The sequence below is a fragment of the Eulemur rufifrons genome, chromosome 2, assembly GCF_041146395.1.
Source record: "Eulemur rufifrons isolate Redbay chromosome 2, OSU_ERuf_1, whole genome shotgun sequence".
NCBI classification, from domain to species: domain Eukaryota; kingdom Metazoa; phylum Chordata; class Mammalia; order Primates; family Lemuridae; genus Eulemur; species Eulemur rufifrons.
The window spans coordinates 85739591-85762589 of NC_090984.1; positions in this window are offsets into that span (position 1 = coordinate 85739591).

A 22999-nucleotide genomic window follows, 5' to 3' on the forward strand; every position below is an offset into this window, starting at 1 on the left:
GATTGGGCGCAGAAAGGCATTTATAGCCGCTCGCGGCGCGCGGGGGGGGGGGGGGGGGGCCGGGAGTGGCACGCGGAGCTCGGCCCCGCCCGCGGGCGCCAGGAGGCGGTGCGGGGGTGGGGAGGGGAGGGAAGGGGCTTCTACTTGGGGTGCAGTCGCCCCACTGCGCCCACCGCTGGGAAGCGCCTGGCCTGCAGATCTGATTTCCTTCGCTACCTGCAAATGCGGCCTTTGCTTCCAAAAGGTCTCGGTGCACTTAGCGTGAAAAGCAAGCGCGTTAGACGAGAAAATAAAGGATTTTTTTTTTTTTGCTTTGGCTTTAAGGGAATTTTTCTTTCTTCTGAGTAGAGCGAGTTGAGGCAACTTACCTAGGCAGGTGTAGTAGTTTTATGTTATCATTACTTCTCGCCTTCAAATCCCAGGTGGTTTTTATCCAATCACGGAGAATTCAATCTGAAGCCACGCGCAAAACGGTGTGTTGCCGCACAGTTATGGTTGAGGCAGCTCAAGAAAGAGCGCAAAACCGAATATTCAGAAAAGTTTTCTCTTTCTTGAAATCATTATTTAAATTTTCAGTGTCTCCGCTTTCGTAAGATCTTAACTGTGCAGAATGGTTCTATAAATATAATTGACACTTTAAGATATTTCAAAATGTACATGGAGACACATACATAAAATGTCTTTCCTATTATGTTACACTAAGAGCAAAAATTTTGATTAGTCATCTTATTGTCTCTGTACCAAGCTCACCTGCTCAATAAAGCTTAATGGGTGAAGGAAACTGGCCTCTTAATGGATTATGGGAAGCACATTCTGGTAGAGGCGGATCGCGCTACCAGATCACAAGACAAATCTTGGACAGCGTGGAGCCCCGGGAGCGGCGACAATGGGCGACCACAGCCTGGAGAAGTTCGTGGGCGCTGAGGTGGCCCCCAGGGCGCAGTGAGCAGGCCTCGGGGTACCTGGAGCTGGCTCAGGGACTCCTGGAGGGCGCGGGGCGCGGGGCGCGGGTCGGTCCCCCCGTTGGGGCGGGCAACTCAGGCAGAGAGGCAGGACGTGGCGAGCTGTTTCTGCTGTTCTCTGGCCTGACGGGGCACCAGGGGCGGGGAGCAGCTAGTGGACCAGCTCATCGACGACCTGGTGAGTGACCATGGCCTCCTGACAAGGCCAGAGCTGGCCCCTCACGCCCAGTACAAATCTCCGCAGTGAGTTGGAAAATAACTCTTTGTGTTACCAATTGTCAGAGAAACTGAGCAGACATACACCTGTGTTTGTGCATGCGCAGGGTATCTCTGGAAGCAGTGGTTCTAAACCGGGGGCAATTTAGTCCCCCAGATTTTGCAGTGTCTGCAGACATTTTTGAGAACCTCAGAGGGTGTGTGCACACGTGTGTTACTGGGCACATAGTAGGTAGAGGTCAGGGGTGCTCGTGAACATCCTACACTGCACAGGACAGCATCCACAGAAAAAATTATCCAGCCCAAATGTCAATAAGTATGAGGTTGCTAAATCCTGCTCTTGGAGCATACCTAAACATTTAACAAAGGTTGCCTTTGAAGAGGACCCAGGTAATGGATAGGAAGGAATTTTAACTTTTTTTGTATACTGTTTGTACTGCTTAATTTTTCTAACTGCATGTATTAAAAAGCAGTAAAAAGGGAAGAAGAGGAGGAGAAACCCTTTGGGCACTATCATTAGGGTGGAGTTTCTTATCTTTTTGTGGGGTGTGGATCCCTTGGACAATCTGGAGGAAGCTGAGGACCCTCTCGCCATTAAAAATAGCCCCCTTCACAAAGTTGGAAGAATCAAGATCACCTGAAATGCATTCATGGCTCCCAAGTTAAGTGTTAGGACAAGACAGCTGGTTTTAACAGTTCAATGGAAACCCCTACAGCTTTCCAATGGGGGATAATTCTTAAGTAGCAAGTTGTTTCAAGAAATAATGGCTCATTTTATGTAATACGTGGTTCTATTTAACAATAGCTACTGTTTTGAGTTTTTACCAAGTGTCTGGTCCTGTGCTCTGCCTTAATTCTAACACAACAATCCTGTGAGGTAGGTTTTAACTCTCCTTTTACAAATGAAGAAACTCAAAGAGGCTTTCTGTCATTTGCCCATGGTTACCCAGCTGATAAAATTCTGGGGATTGAATTTGGATCCAGGTCTTTTAGACTCCAAATTTCACCAAGTGAAACTTGAGTTGGCTTAAGGATCACCTGAGGCCTTGTTAAAGCACAGGTTCTGGGCCCTCCCTGACCTGCTGACTCAATTGCCAGGGGAGGGGTCCAGAAATCTGATGGGAATGAGCAGGCAAGTTTGAGACACTGTACTCTACTGTCTAGCCTCCTGTGCTTTAAGGTCCTCAGTCTCAAGGCTTTTCAGCTCTAACACTTCTGAGGGAGGCACTGATACCAAAACTAGTGAAGTCAATCAAGTACAGTTGACCCTTGAACAATGTGAGGGTTAGGGGTGCTGACCCCCCCACCCTGCACACAGTCAAAAACTGCATATAACTTTTGACTGCTCCAAAACTAATAGCCTACTGTTGACTAGAAACCTTAGTGATAACACAAACTGTTGGTCAACACAAATTTTGTATGTTTTATGTATTATATACTGTATTTTTACAATAAAGTAAGCTAGAGAAAAGTTAAAAAAATCATGAGAAAATATATTGATTATCCATTAAATGGAAGTGGCTCATCGCAAAGGTTATCATCCTTGTCATCTTCATGTTGAGTATGCTGAGGAGGAGGGATTGGTCTTGCTGTCTCGGGTGGAAGGGGAAGCTCTCAGCAGATACACTCAGTGTAAGTTTATTGGAAAAAAACTTGCATGTAAGCAGACCAGTGCAGTTCAAATCTGTGTTCAAGGGTCAACTGTATTCTAAAAATGAAGAGGACCTGCCTGCTGGAGGATTCAGCCAGCACATCAACATCTAAGTTTCATATGTAGTTGGAGAAAACCTGCCCTGTCTTCTTGGAATGCATTTCCGTAGTCTCTGCCCTCTTTGGAATCACCACATTATGTACTGCTAGGCTAAACTATGAGCAGCATCTAAACCTTGGGACACTTCTAATTTTTAAAAATACTTCGTAATCATCAGTAATACTGCTATAAATTAATTTATTAAATATCTTATAGAATTTCTAATCAAGAATAAAGGAAACATTTTGGTAAAGCTGGAATTTTATACAATGGTTTCTAATAGTATTTAATGATTTATATGAGATAGCCTACAAATTTTTTTAGCATAGTACCTGTTTAATAGCTCAATAAATGTTAGCTCTCAGTTTTGTTATTAGACTGTTATGGGCTGAATTGGGTACCCCAGAATTCATATGTTGAAACTTTAATCCAATCTGACTGTTGTCCTTATAAGAAGAGGAAATTTGGACACACAGACACCAGGGATGTCTACACCCAGAGAAAAAGGCCATGTGAGGGTACGGGGAGAAGGCAGCCAGCCATCTGCAAGCGAAGGAGAGAGGCCTCAGGAGACACCAAACCTACTGACACCTTGAGCTTGGATGTCCAGCCTCCAGAATGGTGAGAAAAATAAATTTCTGTTGTTTCAGCCACCCAGTCTATGGTATTTTGTTATGGCAGCCCTAGCAGACTAATACACAGGCTTATATAATGTCTCATCATATCTGAGATGGCCCCCCAAATCCCTGTCCCTGGCAGATACATACCTTCTCCCAGTTATTCAAACACTAATATAGGTGCTGCTGTAAAGGGACTTTGCAGATATAATTAAGATCCCAAATCAGTTGACTTTAAGAAAGATTATCCTGGCTGAGACTGACCGAATCCGGTGAGTCCTTAAAAGGAACTGGCTGTTCTTTGGGAGGGAAAGTGAAAGTCTGAGACTGATTTTCTTTCCATGAGGGAGATTCTTCATAGCTGGCTTTAAAGAATGTTGCAAGGAATGTGGGTGACCTCTAGGAGCTGAGAGTGGCCCACATTTGACAGCCAGCAAGCAAATGGGGACCCGCGTCCCCGTAACTGCCAGGAACTGAATTTGGCCATCAGTAATGAATAAGGTTGGAATTGGATTCTTCCCTGAGCTTCCAGAAAGGAGTTCAGCCTGGCCAAGATCTTTACTTTAGCCTTGCAAAGACTGCAAGCAGAGAACCTGGCCATGCTGTGCCCAGACTTCTAACCTACATTACTGTGAGCTTATAAATTGGTGTTGTTTTAAGCTGCTAAATTGTTACTTGACAATAGAAAATGACTACATCAAAATTATTAATAATAAGTAGGGACAGATTTGCAGTGGATCTGTCATGCCAAAAATAAAGCTAAGGAATAAAATGTTAATAAGCACATTTGGCTGAGTATTCCTTACACTGTTTTTTTTTTTTTTTTTTTTTTTTGTAACTTTTTGTAAGTTTGAGATTGTTTCCAAATAAAACATTTCAAAATAAAAGATAAATGACTATGTTTTTGGGTATTTCAGTTGTTTTATGAGAATTGTTTATCTAAAATCTTAAATTTTTCTATTTCTGGCAATCAAAGATTAATGTGGTTTGATTGAATAATAGTTAATTGCTAGCATTTACTGAACTCCTGCTTTGTACCACACATTATTCTAAGTGCTTCACACACATGAATTCATTTTCATGTCATAACAGCCCTGAGAGGTAAGTATTCCTTCTATCCCCATTTTACACCAGGGGACACTGAGGCACAGAAAGGTAAGCATAATAACTTGTCCCAGGTCATACAACTCTTCAGAGTATCTGACGGTGGAGTCATGCCTTATGTATTGTCTCTCATCAAAGGTCTCTATATACCATTTCAAGTTAGTAGTTTGTTTTCATTTGAACTGTGGTTATCTGTTTTGATTCTGATTTTTTTTTTTTTTTTTTTTGCTTTGGAATGTATAACATTTTATACTTTGGCAAAAAAAGAAAAAAAATCACCGTAGCCAAAAATTTCAACTCATTATTTTTTAATATACTGTTGTAAACATTAAATGAGTTCAGTGGGAATATGTATACATTTTTTTTAACCAAGCACTTTGCATGTATAACATATTGTTATAAATATCTCCAAGACAATAATGTTAAGACTTAGAAGTACATGTCAGTGGTCATAAGAGTTTTTAAGAGAGGTCAACTCTAGAAAATATTGCCTTTAACTCCTAAGAGGACCAGTCCCTCATCATAGAAAATATTAAAATGAGTCTACATCCCACATTTAAATATAATTTATATGTAACAATTTAAGAGTTGAATTGCTTGTGACCAGTTGATATTTTGTAGACATTTAATCAAATTTACTAATTTCAATTTTGGAATTAAAAGATTTTTTTGGAGCCAATAGATTCTTCTCAGCTCTCAAACAATTTCATTGGCCCTTGTAAAGCTAAGCCCTAGGCACTGGGTGGCAACCTCTTAAATGCAGGGGTGTGAGATTCTCTGGCAAGAAAAATGAAGGTGGAAATTAGTGTTGGAGGAATGTTGAGAAACACTGTTTCACTAGGGGGCGCGCTTTCCTCTCCATGAAGGGCGTATCTTCTGGTTTGCAGAGCATGCGTCCCAAAAAAAAAAAAAAAAAGTGAAGAATATTTTTTTTTCCACGGCAGAACACCAGACAGCGCTTCCAGAAATAAATAGAATTAGTTACTGTATCAGTCAACGAAAGTATATTTGTACATTGTATGCACACCTGGCTAGAGTAACACCTTGATGGGTGTTAAATGTGAGGGGCAATTTTGCTGCCTAGAAAAAAACTGAAAAGCAAGAATTTGCATAAATGTGAGTAGGTTTCTTGAGGCTGTGTTAGGAGAGAAAATTTTTTAACAGTGGCAATTTTGCTAAATGCAGCCTTCTCTCTCACTTAGGAGCCGCGGACGGTGGTTGTAATTAATCTCTACACTGAACTGTCAGTTTCCAGACAGATTTTATATACAAGAATATGGAGGTAGATTTGAGCATTGCACAAAGATCTTTTCTAGATCCAAATTCAATGAATTCTTGCACTTTCAGTAATCATTTGAAATAAAAATCACCCACAGTAATTCATCCTTCCCTTTTTCTGTGGATATGGAGCATGAACACCAGCATCTGGGAAGGAGCCTAAGTAATGCCTAGTCAAGGAAGTGCTGAAGCACAACACAAATCACCTTTTTGGTCTCCATAGTCTTAGCTCGCCAACCTCAGTCCATTGAAAATCTCGAATCAGAATGGCACAGCGTTCCTTCTCAGGTGGTATTGTACACTAGCTGTAAAGACGGCTTGCTATGCTCAAGTTTTCCCAGGAACCTGGCTCACTTTCATGTAAAATTAAAGCCAAGAATTAAAATTTCACAAATTCTTTTTCCTCTCTCAACTAATCCCTATTATTTTCTTTCTGTGTAAACATCTCCCATCAGAGTTTCTACAATTGAGAATGCGTTATTTTAAAAAGCATAACGGGGAAGTATTATTCATAAGCATAGTTTTGGCAGTTGTTACACAGAAACAGAACCAAAATCAATCAGCACTGATTGCCGGCAGGAGAGACTTGCTTCCCCATTTCCCACGCTGAGCACATCCGGGGAAGTCTGATCCCAGACGGTAGTTACCTGCCCCTGCCATGCACAGCAGCACAGGCAGATGAGGTTTTTACAACATTTGCTTGGGAAAGTGTGATTGAGGATTTCAGCTTCTGTCTTCTCACTGAACTCCACTTTGTACACACCTGGCTACAAATGAATCTCCGTACATGCCTGCACTTGCACTAACAGTGGAAATCTTTGGAAAACTTCAGAGTGAACCATCTGTCTACAGTGCTGGCCCTTTAGAAGGCAACTTTACAAAATAGCTCATGGGATCATGTGGGGGAGATAATGGTGTGCGAAGAGAAGAATTAGCAGTGCCACCACTAAAGGCTTCCACAACTCCTGAGAGGCCTGGGGAGGCAGCACCGCTGGCAGGAGGCCAGGGGCTGAAGTGCATCAGCCCCCCTACCCCGTTCCCGAGAAGAGGCTCCCTCCGGCCCCTGAGCCAGCTTCTCTTAAACCAGGAATTCACGCCCTCCCCACCCATTTTTCCTTCTATTTCAGAACCACATGCACACTAAGAGGTATGGTGGGAATAATAAAATGTAATTACTATGATGACGAATCAGCAAATGATCTCTATGAAAAGGAATTCTCCTTTGGACGTGCTGTACTAGAAAGGCCACTGAGTGGCAAACCTTCAAGTTGTGCTTCTTACAAATCAAAGGGAGTAACTGCTGGCAGAAATGTCTCAGGGAGGGCCAAGACGAGACTCTCCACCTTTGGGGCAGACCTGAGTACTTCTCGCTGCTGATGGAGGGTTGGATAGAGGAGTCACTCCCTTCATGACATTTTCAAACATGTCTCTGTGTTGACTATTTAAAGATGACTTGCCTGTCATTCCCCCCCCCCCCCCCCCCGCATATGGTCACTCATCCAATATTCTGTGCAAGATACTCCTTAGAATCCATGGACAATTAACAAAGGTGCCTATCTTTAAGGAACTTATAGTAGGGAAGATGAATAACAATAAAGATAATAATAGCACATATTGATGACTTACTATGTCTGGGCACTGTTCTAAGTCCCTTAAAATTTCTTTTTGTCAAAACAATGCTATGAATAGATGTAATTATCATCTGAGTTTCAAAGATGGGGAACTGAAGTCTGGGGAAGTTAGGCAACTCACTCAAAGATAAGCCTTTTGTACAAACACGAAATAATACAAAGCGGAATAGGTTAAGAGTCCTGGCAGTTTATAGGCGGGAGAGAGTATTCCAGGGGCTAGGCATCAGCATGTACTTCATGGAGGAGGCAGCAATAGAGCCAGGTCTTAAGGGGTGTAGTAGGTTGAATTGTGGCCTCCCAAAAGGCATGTCTACTGTGAATGTGACCTTATTTGGAAAAAGGGTCTTTGCAGACGTAATCAAGTTAATGATCTCAAGATGAGATCACCCTAGATTTCAGGTGAGACCTAAATCCAATGACGGGTGTCCTTATGTGAAAAAGGCAGGGGGAGATTTGAGACAGAGAAGAAGGCCATGTGAAGACAGAGGCAGAGATTGGCGGCCCCAAGCCAAGGAATGCCAAGGCTTGTTCCCAGCAGCCACCCGAAGCTAGGAGAGAAACATGGCACAGACTCTTCCCCAGAACCTCCGGAAAGAACTGGCGCTGCCCACACCTTGATTTTTGTATTTATGGCCTCCAGAACTGTGAGAGAGTGAGTTTCTGTTGTTTTAAGCCACCTAGTATGTGGTAATTTGTTGTAGCAGCCCCAGGAAATGAGTACAAAGGATGCGTGAGGATGGCTGGGAAACAACAGCTCAAAGAAAGACGCTGAAATGGAAAAATACAAGGGCTCGGGTTTGTTGGCTTTGGTTTGTTTGAAGCATAAGGATCCTGAAAAGGAATGGGTTAAGACGTGGGTCATATTGATATTATGGAGGGCTTTGAATGTCAGGTTAGGAAATTGAGATTTTATTTGATGAGCAATGAGGAACTTGATGAGTTGTATATTTAGAAAATTAAGGTGTTCCCCAGCTAGCAGGAGGTAATATGGGCCCGAATTCGGGCAAGGACAGTGGGGATGAAGAGAAGGGACAGAGAGGAAGTATCTTGCAGGAATCCAAGAGACTTGGCAATCAATTGATTCTCAATGTGACGTGCTAAGTAGCTTGATTCATGTTTTACCTGCTGTTGTTTATGTGTTTTTGTCTTCTGGGCTGCATAACACCCACATTTTAAATGAGCTACCCCAAGTCATTTGGCTGCCTGTCAAGTTGGATTATTAACTTTTTCTGGCTTCCTGGTAGTCAATCTGTGTTTTAGGTTGAGGACTTTCCTTTCCTGAATCTTAGCAGCGTATTTTTTTTATATTTATTTATTTATTTATTTATTTTTGCTTTCTCTGTCCCTGTTACTGTCACATGAGCGAAACCTTTGGAAATGGTGTCAGTACCAGTATCGTAGCACAGTCTCCTTCCCTTGGCACGTGAGCTGGGGGCAAGACATAGGTTTCAGGGCTGCTGTGCTGGCCTCTCTCTGGCATCTTATGATAGATCCTGTCTTAACATTTGATGCTAAGTATGGTGTAGAGGCAACATTGATCGAGCTGTGACATCTCAAACAAATGCAAATCTTAGAGCCATGTAAGAAGTTGGACATTACCAATGCCCAGGAGACCTTAAATGTGGTCTGAGACTTCAAGCCTCATTTGCATCATATTCTGTTTGTTAGTATCCTAAAATTGCACTGACCCTCTTGATCTGGCTCTAATATTAGACTAATGTCAGGAAAGGAAGAGGAATCTGTGTTAACCCAGGGCTTACTCAATGCCAGGTATGGTGTGAGGTGCTTTGCATATGTTATCTTGTTTAATCATTACATCAGAAGGATGAGGCAGGTGCTATTATCCTCATTTTACAGATGAGGAAATTGAAGCTCAAAGCAATTAAGTCACTGCACAATGTCCCACAGTGAGTGGAGCTGCCAGGATCCACTTGGGACTTTCTGAGATACGACGCTGCCTCCTACCTAGGAGATCATTTTTTTCAGTGTAACTAAGGTGGCAGAATTCTGGGTTTGGCATATGTGCAAGAGTGGCCTGGTGCATGCTGGGTTTTGAATTTGTGCCAGGATTTTGTACGATCATTTCTCCTTTGCTCCCTCTTACTGCACATGCCCTGACCCAGCACTTAACTGGACATCAGTTCCAAGAACGATTGAGAACTTCACAGGCTTATGATCTTGCTCTGTTTCCCAAAGAAACAAGAGCGTGTTTTGTTATCAGGTGGCAGTTTCGGGCTGCATCCCTAGGTTAGGTTGCGCTGGAAAGAGTGAAGAAAATGGGAACTCATGTGTAGCCTTGGTCTCTACATTAGTCTTGGGAAAGGAAATGGCTTTGATACAGTGCCGTGGGTGGTACTGCCTGCAGAACCTGTGATGTTGGGGCCTCTGTTCACACCCTCTCATCTCCAAACCCAGGCCGATATCCTCAGGAACCCACACTGTCGCGCCAGCATTTGTCCATGCTGCTTTGTCCAGCCTTTCTCCTGCTCAATCCCAGAGTGCATTTCTCCCTTCTCCCTGCAGTCCCCGGTCTGAACTCCGTTCATGGCTCTGCCCCAGCTCGCTTCTTCCAGTAAGCCTCTCCTGACCAGCTGTCCTGTTCTGAACTCCTGCAGCCGGTTGCTTATCTGGTCCTCTTCCCAGCTCTCTGATGCTGGGTCTGTGCATTATCTCTTTAATTGATTATAGCTTCTTATGGTGAGGAGTGCCGGCTTCCTCCTGACCCTATGGTGACTTGCAGAATGCTGGGTACACAATGAGGGCATTAATTATTGCTTGAGTCAGACCTTTTGGATTCACACTCTCAGAAAAAGAAATAGGATTGAAGGGCTGTCATTTTGTAAACAATAACACCACATAAACTCCTGGAGGGAAATACAATAACCTTCACAGGGGATATTTCTGGGTAGTGAGCTTATTGGTGGTTTTCATTTCTTTTTTGAACTTTTAGTATTTTCCCAATTTCCTACAATAAACATTTATATTTTACCTTTTACCAAAAAAAGAGAGTATTTTACAAAAGTACATATTAGTTTTAAAAGAAAGGACTGTGCCTTTTTTCCATCCCCATTTCCAGCATCTTTTTTTCTCCCTCCCTCCCTCCTTCCCTCTCGCTTTTTCTTTCTCTCTTTCTCTCTTTCTTTCTTTCCTTCTCTCTCTCTCTCTGTTTGTTTTTTTTTTTTTTAAAAAAAAAACAGGGTCTCTGCTCTGTTGCCCAGGCTAGAGTGCAGTGGTGTCATTGTAGCACATTGCAACCTCAGACTCCTGGGCTCAAGGGATCCTTCTGCCTCAGCCTCCTCAGTAGCTGAGACTACAGGCCCACCCCACCATGCCTGCTAATTTTTTCTATTTTCAGTAGAGATGGGTTCTCACTCTTGCTCAAGCTGGTCTTGAACTCTTGAGCTCGAGCAATGCTCTTGCCTCCCAGAGTGCTAGGATTATAGGTGTGAGCCACCGCGCCTGGCCAATTTTAAATTTTTTGTGGAGAAAGGGTCTTTCTATTGCTCAGGCTGGTCTCAAACTCCTGGCCTCAAGTGATCCTCCCACCTCGGCCTCTGAAAGTGCTGGATTACAGGTGTTAGGCGCTGTGCCTGGCCCCTATTTTCATCTTATTGATGCCTATGGAGATATGATTTTTGATTTAACCATGGGCTTCAAGATCAGGAATCTGGATTTTCATATTAGCTTTGCTACTTACTTTATGAATGACTCTTAAAACTCTCATTGTTTTGGTGTCTCCATCTGTAAACCTGGCCGCGTGATGTAGGAATTCTCATCATTTGCTCTCTTCCAGAACTGCTGGGCATTTGATGAGAAAATGTTGCAAAATCCCTTTAAAACTATCTGGTAAAAGGTTACAGATCCAAGGTATTTGGCTGTGCATGCCCCAGATTTCATTGATCTCTGAGCTAATCTCAGCTCTTTGTTTAGAATTTATTAACCTCAAAATTACAGCCTTAAAGAATATTGGAAAATATATGGGATTTCTGCCGAAAAGTTCTATACTAGGACTATTATACCAGGAGGCAGAATAGTGCTGTGGCTAGGGCTTTGAACTCAGTGTCCCTTGCTAGATGTTTGGCTTTGGCCAAGATGCTTAATCTCCCTGAGCCTCAGTCTTCCCATCTGTAAAATGAGTATATTAAAAGCAATTGTGATAATGTCTAAAACTTTTAGCACAGTGCCTAGCCATGCTTAAGGGCTCAGTAAGTTGCAGAACACTGCTAGAATGCAGATTACCTTGAAAAAGTGTAAAGTTGAGCTCACTCCATGCTTCAAAAAATCTGCATCATTTTCCCCACAGTGTTTAGAATAAAATATATAAATTCTTGAGCATGGAATTAAACAGACAAACAAACAAACACAAAACCTTTCCATCTTTAGTTTCCAAAATATACTCTCAGGATCTGAAAAATCTCTGATGATCATTGTTTCTACGGGTTCCCTCATCTGGGAATGTCATTTCCCGATGCTCTGCCTTTGGAAATCCTTCCTAGCCTTCAGATACCACCTTCCATGTGGAGCTCTGCTTCATCTCCCAAGACACAGCCAAGGCACAGTTTTTCTTCTGAATGACCATACTAGTTTGGACTGCATTTCATTTAACCTTGTCCTATATTTCATTGTTTACACTCCCTTCTGGATTGCACAGTCTTTGAGGAGTGGAAGGTTTTGATTCACCTTTGTATCCAGTTAATGCATAATATACGCCAGGCAGCCCTTCATAAATGCTGGCCATACTGAGACTAATTCCCATCTGAGAGGAATCAGCAGCGTGCTTGTAGAGCGACTAAAAAGGGAGGACTGAGGAGGGACTGTGCCTGCTCCTTCCTTCTTTCTACTCCCCTATCTCCGGTGGCAGAGACAGGGTTCCTAGGTCTCCAGCTCTGGGTGCTTGGCAAGCCTCCCTTAGCCCTGTCTTTGCTGGAGAGGAAATAGAAATCGTTCTTGATTTAAGTGCACGCATTGCATCAGAGGCAGGTCAGGGCTCCTTCCTTTTGTGAGTCAGCTGGCATTAAACCAAGCATATCTCTTCCCCTTACCTTGAAAGCCCACAAAGCAGCAAGCTTGTTATTGCTGCCCAGAGGATAACGAGCAGGCCAAGGACGGTTCAACCTGGATTGTTGCGAGGGATGCTTTTTTTAGGCAAGAGGCAGTGAGCCATTTTGCCATCAATTGCTCAGTACTTATGCTACTCATTGACAGGGAACCAAAGACCCCCACTTGACATCATTAGTAGTGAGAGCCAGACGTCAGCCACTAGATGTTTCTAACGTCTTCAGCTTGCTGAGCTCGTCTGGTCCTATATGACTAGTAAAAATGGTCTCAAATCCCTATCCCTTATGCAGTAGGCAGCCCAGATACTTTCCCAATAGCTCTGAGCATTCTTGCGGCAGGGCATATGGAAGGAGCCTGTGTGCCCTCTGCCACTACTCTCTGCTTCCACCGCCTTCTTGGTCTCCGCTCTGGGGTCTGCCTCTGCATGTCTCTTACAACCCCCTCAGTCCCCAGAGTGCCACTGTTCACTGCTGTGCAAGTGGCAGACTGAATGAAGATGTGGGCAATGAAGTGTGTGTGTGTGTGTGTGTGTGTGTGTGTGAGTTTCCCAGAGTGGCCATAATGAAGTAACAAACTGAGCAGCATAAACAACAGAAATTTGCCGTCTCATTGTTTCACAGTCCTGGAAGCTAGAAGTCTGTGATCAAGGTGTTGGTGGGGCTGTGCTCCCTCTAAAGACACCAGGGCAGGATCTGTTCCAGGCTTCCTCTAGCTTCTGGTAGCTCTCTGGCTCGTGACAGCATAACTCAGTCTCACATGGTGTTCTCCTCAGGTGACTGTCTGTGTCCGAATTTCCTCTTTTTATAAGGACAACAGTCATATTGGATCAGGGGTCCAACCTACTTCACTATGACCTCATTTTCACTAACTACATTTGCAACAACCCTATTTCCAAATAAGGTCATATTCTGAGGTACTGGGGGTTAGGACTCCAATGAATTCAGCCCATAATTGTGTGTGTATGTTCAGGTTAGGGGTGTTACATTACAGAACAGAAGGGCAAAACATTTACAACTGCATATTTAATCATGCTGGTTCTCAAAAGTTCTCAGCCTTTCCATCTCTGGGGGAGCTTCCACATGGAGTCATTTCTTCCCCCATGGCCTTCTGCCATTTGCTGGACCCCTTCTCACCTTTTTGGACCTCGTCCTGCTTTTTCCTGGTTAATTCAGCTCTAACTCTAAAAATTAATGTGCATTTCTGATACAAAACAGTTTATTTTCCTCTCCCTGCAAACCATCAAGGCTTGGCCTAGAGGACCATCTTAATAACTAAAGAGTCTATTAGAGCTGTTTTTAACAAAGACAGTTCTCTGACTGGGGAGGAATTCTGTGGTCACGTCTGATAGTAACACTTTTATTCTCCCTTAATTGGTTAAGTAAAATGAAATTATTCATTAAATATTTTGTGATCTAGTTTCTGTTTGTTTCTGGGTGCATTTAAAAAATAATGCCTCCAGGCTGGGTCCAGTGGCTCAAGACGGTAATCCTAGCACTTTGGGAGGCTCAAGTGAGAGCATCCGTTGAGACCAGGAGTTCAAGACCAGCCTGGACAACAACAAGACCCTGTCTCTACAAAAATAATTTGTGTGTATGTGTGTGTGTGTGTGTGTGTGTGTGTGTGTGTGGTGGTGCATACCTGTAGTCTCACCTACTTGAGAGGCTGAAGCAGGAAGATCGCTTGAGCCCAGGAGTTTGAGGTTGCAGTGAGCTATGATGATGCCACTGTACTCTAGCCTGAGTGACAGAGCCAGAGCCTGTCTCCAAAAAAATAATTAAAAAAATGCCTTCTGTACAAAATCAGAAAAAACCAGAAGGATGGACAGCTTATTATCCTTCTTTCTACTGGAAGACATACTAATGAATATGGTTTTCTTTCTTCCTGGGCAAGATCATGGCTTCAGAATCCTTCTCTAGAGAGTTGATTCAGGCCATTGTTAGGAGTTCATTAGAGTTGATGTGAGAGATGGAGCCAATGTGCCACCATTGTTCTAGACATTCTATGAGGGGGGGGTTGATGCTTCTGGTGATTACTTCTGTTTCTGTTCATTAATAGTTCTTGGAAATGAATACAGGGTGGAGAATGTGATTTTTCTATCAGTCAGATAGGCAGGGTTATGTTGTGGTAACAAATGACCTCCAAATCTTGGTAACTAGCATCAGTAGGGTTTATTTCTTGCTCATAACAACTGCCCTTTCAGGATTGGCTGAAGCTCTGCTCTGTGTCACCTTCATTCTGGGACTCAGTCTGATGGAGCAGCCTCTGCCTGGAATATTGCTGGTCTTGTAGCAGAAGGAAAGAGATGTCTGGGAATCATGAACTGGCTTCTTAAACTTCTGCTTTAAGTGACTCATATCACCTCCACTCACATTTCACTGGCCAGGCCTAAAGCTAATGAGGCGAGCAAATATAATTCTCCCTTATGGAGGGGTAGCAACAGCATTAATACAGTTTACATCAGGTACTAATTTTTGTTATTTTTCTTAAACATCTGAGGAATGAAGTGAAAAAAATGGAGCCCTTTTCTATTTATCAATTTTTAATGGCTCTTTTTACTATATACAGTAGAATTCCTTTTTTTTTTTTTAGACAGAGTCTCTCTCTGTTGCCAGGCTAGAGTGCAAGTGTGCAGTGGCATTATCATATTAGATTGATGCAAAAGTAATTGTGGTTTTAGCATTGTTGAAATTTGCCATTTGATATTGGAATTCATTCTTAAATGTGGTTATGTCCATTTCTCACTTTATGTTTTTTTGCTAATGACTTATTACTTGCTGTTTATTTTATGTTTATTTTAGACTATGGAAATTACGTTAGACGAAAAGCAAATTTGAGTGATTTTCTTTTTTTTTTTTTTTTGAGACAGAGTCTCACTCTGTTGCCCAGGCTAGAGTGAGTGCCGTGGCGTCAGCCTAGCTCACAGCAACCTCAAACTCCTGAGCTCAAGCGATCCTCCTGTCTCAGCCTCCCGAGTAGCTGGGACTACAGGCATGCACCACCATGCCCGGCTAATTTTTTCTATATATATTTTTTAGCTGTCCATATAATTTCTTTCTATTTTTAGTAGAGATGGGGTCTCGCTCTTGCTCAGGCTGGAATCGAACCCCTGAGCTCAAACGATCCGCCCACCTCGGCCTCCCAGAGTGCTAGGATTACAGGCGTGAGCCACCGCGCCCGGCCTTGAGTGATTTTCTTATTCGAGTTCAAAATGGGTCATAAAGCAGCGGAGACAACTTGCAACATCAACAAAGCATTTGGCTCAGGAACTGCTAATGAACGTACGGTGCCATGGTGGTTCAAGAAGTTTTGCAAAGGAGATGAGAGCCTTGAAGATGAGGAGCACAGTGGCTGACCATCAGAAGTTGACAACAACCAACTGAGAGCAATCATCAAAGCTGATCCTCTTACAACTACACGAGAAGTTGCCAAAGAACTCAACATCTACTATTCTATAGACGTTCAGCATTTGAAGCCAATTGGAAAGGTGAAAAAGTTCAATAAGTGGATGCATTATGAGCTGACTGAAAAATCAAAAAAACTGTTGTTTTGAAGTGTCCTCTTGTACACAACAATGAACCATTTCTCAATCACATTGTGACGTGTGACAAAAAGTGGATTTTATATGACAAATGGCGCTGACCAGCTTAGTGGTTGGACTGTGAAGAAGCTCCAAAGCACTTTCCAAAGCCAAACTTGCACCAAAACAAACAAACAAACAAAAAAAAAACCCCAAAAACGTCCTGCTCACTGTTTGGTGGTCTGCTGCTAGTCTGATCCACTACTGGCAAAACCATTCCATCTGAGAATGAGATGCACCATATGTATGGTAAAGTGCATGAATCTTAAATGTACAGTTCAATGAAGTTTAACATATTATACACCCCATGTAGCTATCACCCAGATCAAGATATAGAGCATTCCCAGAAACAAAAGGTAACAATACTCTCGATGTTCCAGAACTTGATATCTCCACTTAACAATACATATTGAAGATCACTCCATTGCAGTATACTGAGACTTTCCTCATTTCTTTTCAACTGCTGCCTTAGGTAGCTGTACTATCATTTTTCACTATTCTGCCAATGGACATTTAGATTGATTCTGGTTTTTTGCTATTACAAATAGTGCTTCAGTGAATAGTCTTGTACAGATGTCATTTTGTATTTCTGCCAATGTATGTTTGGTACAGATTCTTAGAAGTAGAATCATTGGGCCAAAGATTAAACACATTTGTAAAGCAGGTATATATTGTCAAATTCCTCTCCATGGAGGTTGTACCATTTTGCATTCCCATGAGCACTGTATGAGAGTACCTGTTTCCCCATAGACTTGCATATAAAATAAGTTGATAAACTTTCAGATTTTATATGCATGCCTTTTTTCTTTATCTTTTCTTGTAGCTTAACTGAGATATTGTTGACATACAAGATACTGTCACAATTTGTATACAACTACGAAACCATCACTACAATCAAGATAATAAATATATCCATCTCACCCAGCAGTGTCCTTGTACTTCTTTGTAATCTATTCATCCCTCCCTCATCCCGTCCCCAAGTATGAGAGTTCTCAAAAATTTTACTTCTCGTGTACCCTTTCTTGGGGTATCAGGGAATGTGCCTCCCAACATGAGGAAGTAAATTAAGAAAGAAGAAAACAGGATAGTGAACCCAAGGCAGAGGAAAGGTAATCCTCAACACAACAGAGAAGGGATGGCACCAGCATAGAGGACAAGAATGAAATCAATACAAAGTTTGATGTATCAAAAGTTTTTAGTGAAACTCTAGAGACAGTTTGTGGCTAAAAACTAAGCAAATGAAAAAAAAGGATAATAAGAAAAGAAAGGAGAAATAATTATGATATGCCACGTAGCTCACATTGCCACTGTAACATAAATATTGACATTGATCTAGGCAAAATTATGATATGACTCAGGAGAGTGGTAGGATGGGAGGGCTGGTGCATGTGGCAGGGGACAAAGGAGGCTAAATCCTTATTTTCCCACAGTGCAAGCTGAAGGGCCATACTTACAACTGAAAGATCAAGAAGGAGCAATAGAAGCACGTTCTTGGCTAATTCCATACCTTATATCTTGGCTTGAACCACACACATCCTTGTGCCATTTTCCTGGCTGCCCATGATCAAGAATGGTGACCTTCTTTCAGATAATCTTGTGCATACCTCTACAAGGGTACCGCTGTAATTTTTAATTTACTTTTCTGTATACCCATGCGATTGTGAGCTCCTTGGGGGAAGGACAATGTTTTATAACCCCTTGGTCTGACACACAGAAAGTACTCCATAAATGTTTGTTCAATTAATGAGCAATATACTGCAGAACATTGCAAAAGCCAACCTTGCAAAGTCTAGGTAAAATTAAGAGACATTTAAAGAGTCTATTAAGATCATGATACATTAAAATCAAATCACAATGATTTAAGAACATTTACTCATTTTAATCCTAGAAACCTTGAAACATTCCATCTTCCATGGTTCTGAACTGTAGTCATGCATGTTCCTCCACTTAACTCTTTAGGCTATTGTGAATTTTTCTTAATGAGAACAAGTGCCTGGGCTCTTCCATGGGGACATTTATTTGATGTTTTCTATTCATTAATGGAAAGTTTATATTCATGTTTTTATTACCTCTTGCTGGGACAATTTCATAAACCCTAGTTATTAGGAATAAGAAAACACTATTTCCAGGAAGCATTATGGGATATTAAATTGTGGTTAACAGTGCAGATGTGTTCTACTTTAAAAGCACAATACCAAACAGGTTAATTGGTAAAATATATTAATTTTGCTGGAGGTGGAGAGCAGGATGGGAAAAGGAAGTTGGAGAGTGAAAAAGAGAGTAACTAATAAAAATAATTTTCTTTTTGCAGAACAATTTCCCTTATATTACGAGCTCCCCAGATGCATTTAAAATATGGCTCAATTTGCCACAATTTGACTTACATACAGATTTTTTTCCCTTAGGAGCACATCTATTGAAAAACATGTCAATCTCTGGTTTCCAAAAACTATGATACTTTGAGCTGTTTGCTCCAGACGACAAAGAGGAGGAGGTAGTGGCACCTCTAACCATTTCACTGCCCATCTTGGAGAGTCTGTACTTTGATGCCCAGGGGAGAACGAATGCTTCCTCCAGCAACACAGCTATGGTTCCACTGAATTGGAAGCTGAATTGGAAGCTGAGGTTTCCACATGCCATTGGGTGAACAAACAAAAAAGGGGGGTTTACAATGTTGACTGGGGTGACTGCGCCTGGCTCCTAAAGGGAAATGAGATTGCCACCTGTAGAAAATACAATGAACCACCCAGATCACTTTCAAGCAAGGACTTTGCGGCACTTGCTGGGTGCGGCTGACACGCAGGCTGCGGGAGTAAAAGCCCAATGCTTCCACTGCGCGGGACACGGCTGGCTGGGAGGCTGGCTGGGGCTCCCCAGGGTCCACGGCTCCCTACGCCACATTCTGCATCCGCTTCCTTAACGTCCCTGCGTGGAGCCCCAACAAAAGCACTGCACCCCAAGCCCCACCTCCGTTTCTGTTTCCAGAGGATCCAATCCACAACACGGCTCACAGTGAGGGCAAGAAGTGGCCAGGACCTTGGAAGGATCCTGTGTAAGTGAAAGGTTTCCAAAGCTTAAACTTCTTTAGTTTCATGGTAAATCAGTCTCTGACAGCCTCTGTTTTGGGGTATTGGTATCGTCATGTGACAACTGGAACGGTGGCAGCCATCTTGGGACCATGAGGAAGGTCAGCTTAAGGGGACAAGCCAACATGCTGAGGATTGCACAGTGTGTTTCAGAACCTGGTTGGAATCACTGAGCACCTAAACTTCTCAACCTTGGAAGCCCTCTGAGTGCAGATTTCTTGTGTGTGAAATGATAAATACCTTTATTATTTAAGCCACTCTTCAATAACTTACAGGCAAAGGCACCCAAACAAAAACAAGTACCATTTACTCTCTTCATTGTTTTACACACACACACACACACACACACACGAATAAATAACCCTAAATATGTGGAAAGGAGATAATCTCAGAATATGGCATGATCCTTTATATCAAATTAAACTTGCTTTATGAAAAACTCAATTCATTGTCCTACTTTTTCTTATTAGCTGTATACCCAATGAAAACATCACCATGGCATTTGGGAAGCAGTGACCAGTGCTACTCAAAGTGTGGTCCACGAGCTAGCACTAGTCCATGAGCTCTTCCTTACCAGTCTAGAGTAGGTACAGAGATTGAGAGTAAGAATTTAGAAACTTTTTATAGCATTTAGAAATTTGACAGAGTAGTTTTATGTCTGTTGAATATATTAATAATAATTAAAAATGGGGGGGCTTGTACTGTGTGTATCTTTTTTTTTTCTAATTTTAAATAAACTTTTTATTTTAGAGCAGTTTAAGACTTACAGAAAAATTATGCCTGGATAGAGCTGGAACCCATTCTACTAAGTGAAATATCCCAAGAATGGAGAAACAAACACCACATGTACTCACCGTTAAATTGGTACTAATTGATCAACACTAATGTGCACATATGGGAAGTAACATTCATAGAGTGTCGGGCAAGTGGTGGGGAAGGGGATGGGTAAACCCACACCTAATGGGTGCAGTGCACACCGTCTGGGGGATGAACACGCTTGAAGCTCTGACTCGGGTGGGGCAAGGGCAATATACGTAACCTAAACATTTATACCCTCTTAATATGCTGAAATAAAAAAAAAAAAAGAAAAATTATGAAGTAGCACAGAGTTCCCATATACCCCACACCCAGTTTCCCTAATTATTAACATCTTGCTTTAGTATGGTACATTTGTCACACGTAATGAACCAATATCAACACATTATAATTAATGAAGTCCATGCTTTATTCAGATCTCCTTAGTTTTACCTAATGTCCTCTTTCTGTCCCAGAATCCCACCCAGGACACTATATTACATTCAGTTGTCATGTCTCCTCAGGCTCCTTTTGGCTGTGACAGTTTTTCAGACTGTCCTTATTTTTGATGGCCTTAACAGTTTTGAGAAGTACTGGTTAGATATTTTGTAGAATGTCCCTCAATTGAGACCTGCCTGATGTTTTTCTCATGATTAGTGTGTTCTTGTTTTGTTTTTTAATTTGATTTTTCTAGTATAGTAGTTCATTTTTATTGCATTAAATAAAAGTATCAGTCTGCAACAGATTAGGGAAAAACCTGGTTTCTTATCACAGATAGTTTGAGAAGCACTGTTCTAAACCATTATAGTTCCAGCTTTAGCATTTTAAATTCTCTAACAATTTCTCCTAATGAAATCATTGGTTTATTTTGAATACAGTTCTGTCTTCTGAATCAAAGTATTAGGCATGGGGCTTCTAAATTTGAATATTTAGGAAAAGATAAATTACCTTTTGAAAAATTGTCTTTTTTTGCTAAATAGAATGTATCATTAAATACTTGATGCCTTACAAAACATATGAAAGAGCACACAAACTCTCCATTGTAAATAAAATGTACTGTTAATAAATCAAGATTTTTTTTTTAATTTCAGAATATTATGGGGGTACAAACATTTTGGTTACACATATTGCCTTTGCACTGCCCAAGCCAGAGCTATAAGCATGCCCATCCCCCAGACAGTGTGCTCTGCACCCATTAATTGTGAATTTACCCATGCCCTCCACCCCACTCCCACCTGCCCAGCACCCAATGAATTATTACTTCCATGTGTGCACATAAGTGTTGCTCAGTTAGTACCAATCTGATGGTGAGTAGATGTGGTGCTCGTTTTTCCATTCTTGTGATACTTCACTTCAAAGAATGGGCTCTAGCTCCATCCAGGATAATACGAGAGGTGCTAGATCACCATTGTTTTTTTATGAAAGATGCAACAATTTTCACAACAGCATCAACGAAAACTAAATATTTAGGAATATATTTAACTAAGGAGGTGAGAGACCTATATAGGGAGAACTACGAAACACTGAGAAAAGAGATTGCAGAGGATGTAAAGAGATGGAATACGCTACCATGCTCATGGATCAGCAGAATCAATACTGTTAAAATGCCTATACTACCTAAAGTGATCTCCAGAATCAATGCAATCCCTATCAAAATACCAATATCATTTTTCACAGATCTAGAAAAAATAATTCTATGCTTTGTGTGGAACCAGAGAAGACCCCATATAGCCAAAGCAATCTCAATCAAAAAGAACAAATCGAGAGACATCAATCTACCAGACTTCAAGCTATACTACAAGGCTGCAGTAACCAAAACAGCATAGTACTGGCACAAGAACAGAGACATAGGCCATTGGAACAGGACTGAGAACCTAGATATAAAACCATCCTCATATTGTCATCTGATCTTTGACAAAGCAGACAAAAATATACACTGGGGAAAAGAATCCCTATTCAATAAATGGTGCTGGGAAAATTGGATAACCACATGCAGAAGAATGAAACTGGATCTGCACCTCTTACTTCTCATAAAAATCAAGATCTTTATCCAAGGAGATTCATAAAATGTAAGCCAGAAGTACTAGAAATATCATATGAACCGGAACATAGCCATAGTGACTATCCACTGCATTATGGTTTGTTTTGTCTGCTTGTCAGGTGTTTTTGTTTTTCTTTCTCTTCTTTCTAAGTTCTGCTATAGCAAGTACCTTGAGCATTGAGAGTCAAACTTTTTTGATTATGTCCTATTCCTCAGGACATAAGGACATCACTGTCATCTTGATCTTTTTTTTAATGTCTTTCCTGATATACTCATTTTGATTATATAAGGAGTCTTCCAAACCTTGTTTCTTGTGGGATTCTCTCTTTGATCCTTCTATCTAGAAACCTTGCTACAATGAGCCTGCTTTGGGCTTTGATGATAAAAGCTTCACTCGGAATGTGTTTCCTCTCTGGAACTTGATTCTTCCAGTTGTAAGATTTGTGTTAAATAGTGTATATAAACCATTGTATGCCACTTCCTTTTGTTTATTTTTGTACTTCATGAAAGTATAGTTAACTTTTTTCTTTATATATTGTCATAGACTTTAATTTTTAGTTTAGAGTTCCTTTTTACTTTTGAAGCTTTTGACTTCATTTTGAAAAGCTAGTTCTCATTTGTTGTTTCGCTTACTATGAGGCTTACTATGAGTACAGCCATGAATATGAATTCATTTTTTTGGTCATCCAAAAGTCCATTGAGTAGCTATGAAGGTTTTCCAACAATAGTTTGCCTTAAGGCTTTTAACTCTCTTTTTTTTAATTGTGGTAAGACTGTCCTTGATCCCTCCCTGATCTTTATACAAGTTGCCAACACAGAAGGATAAAGAAAAGTGCACATAAGACAGTCTTTCCATTCATTCTGGATGTTCATGTGTAAGATAC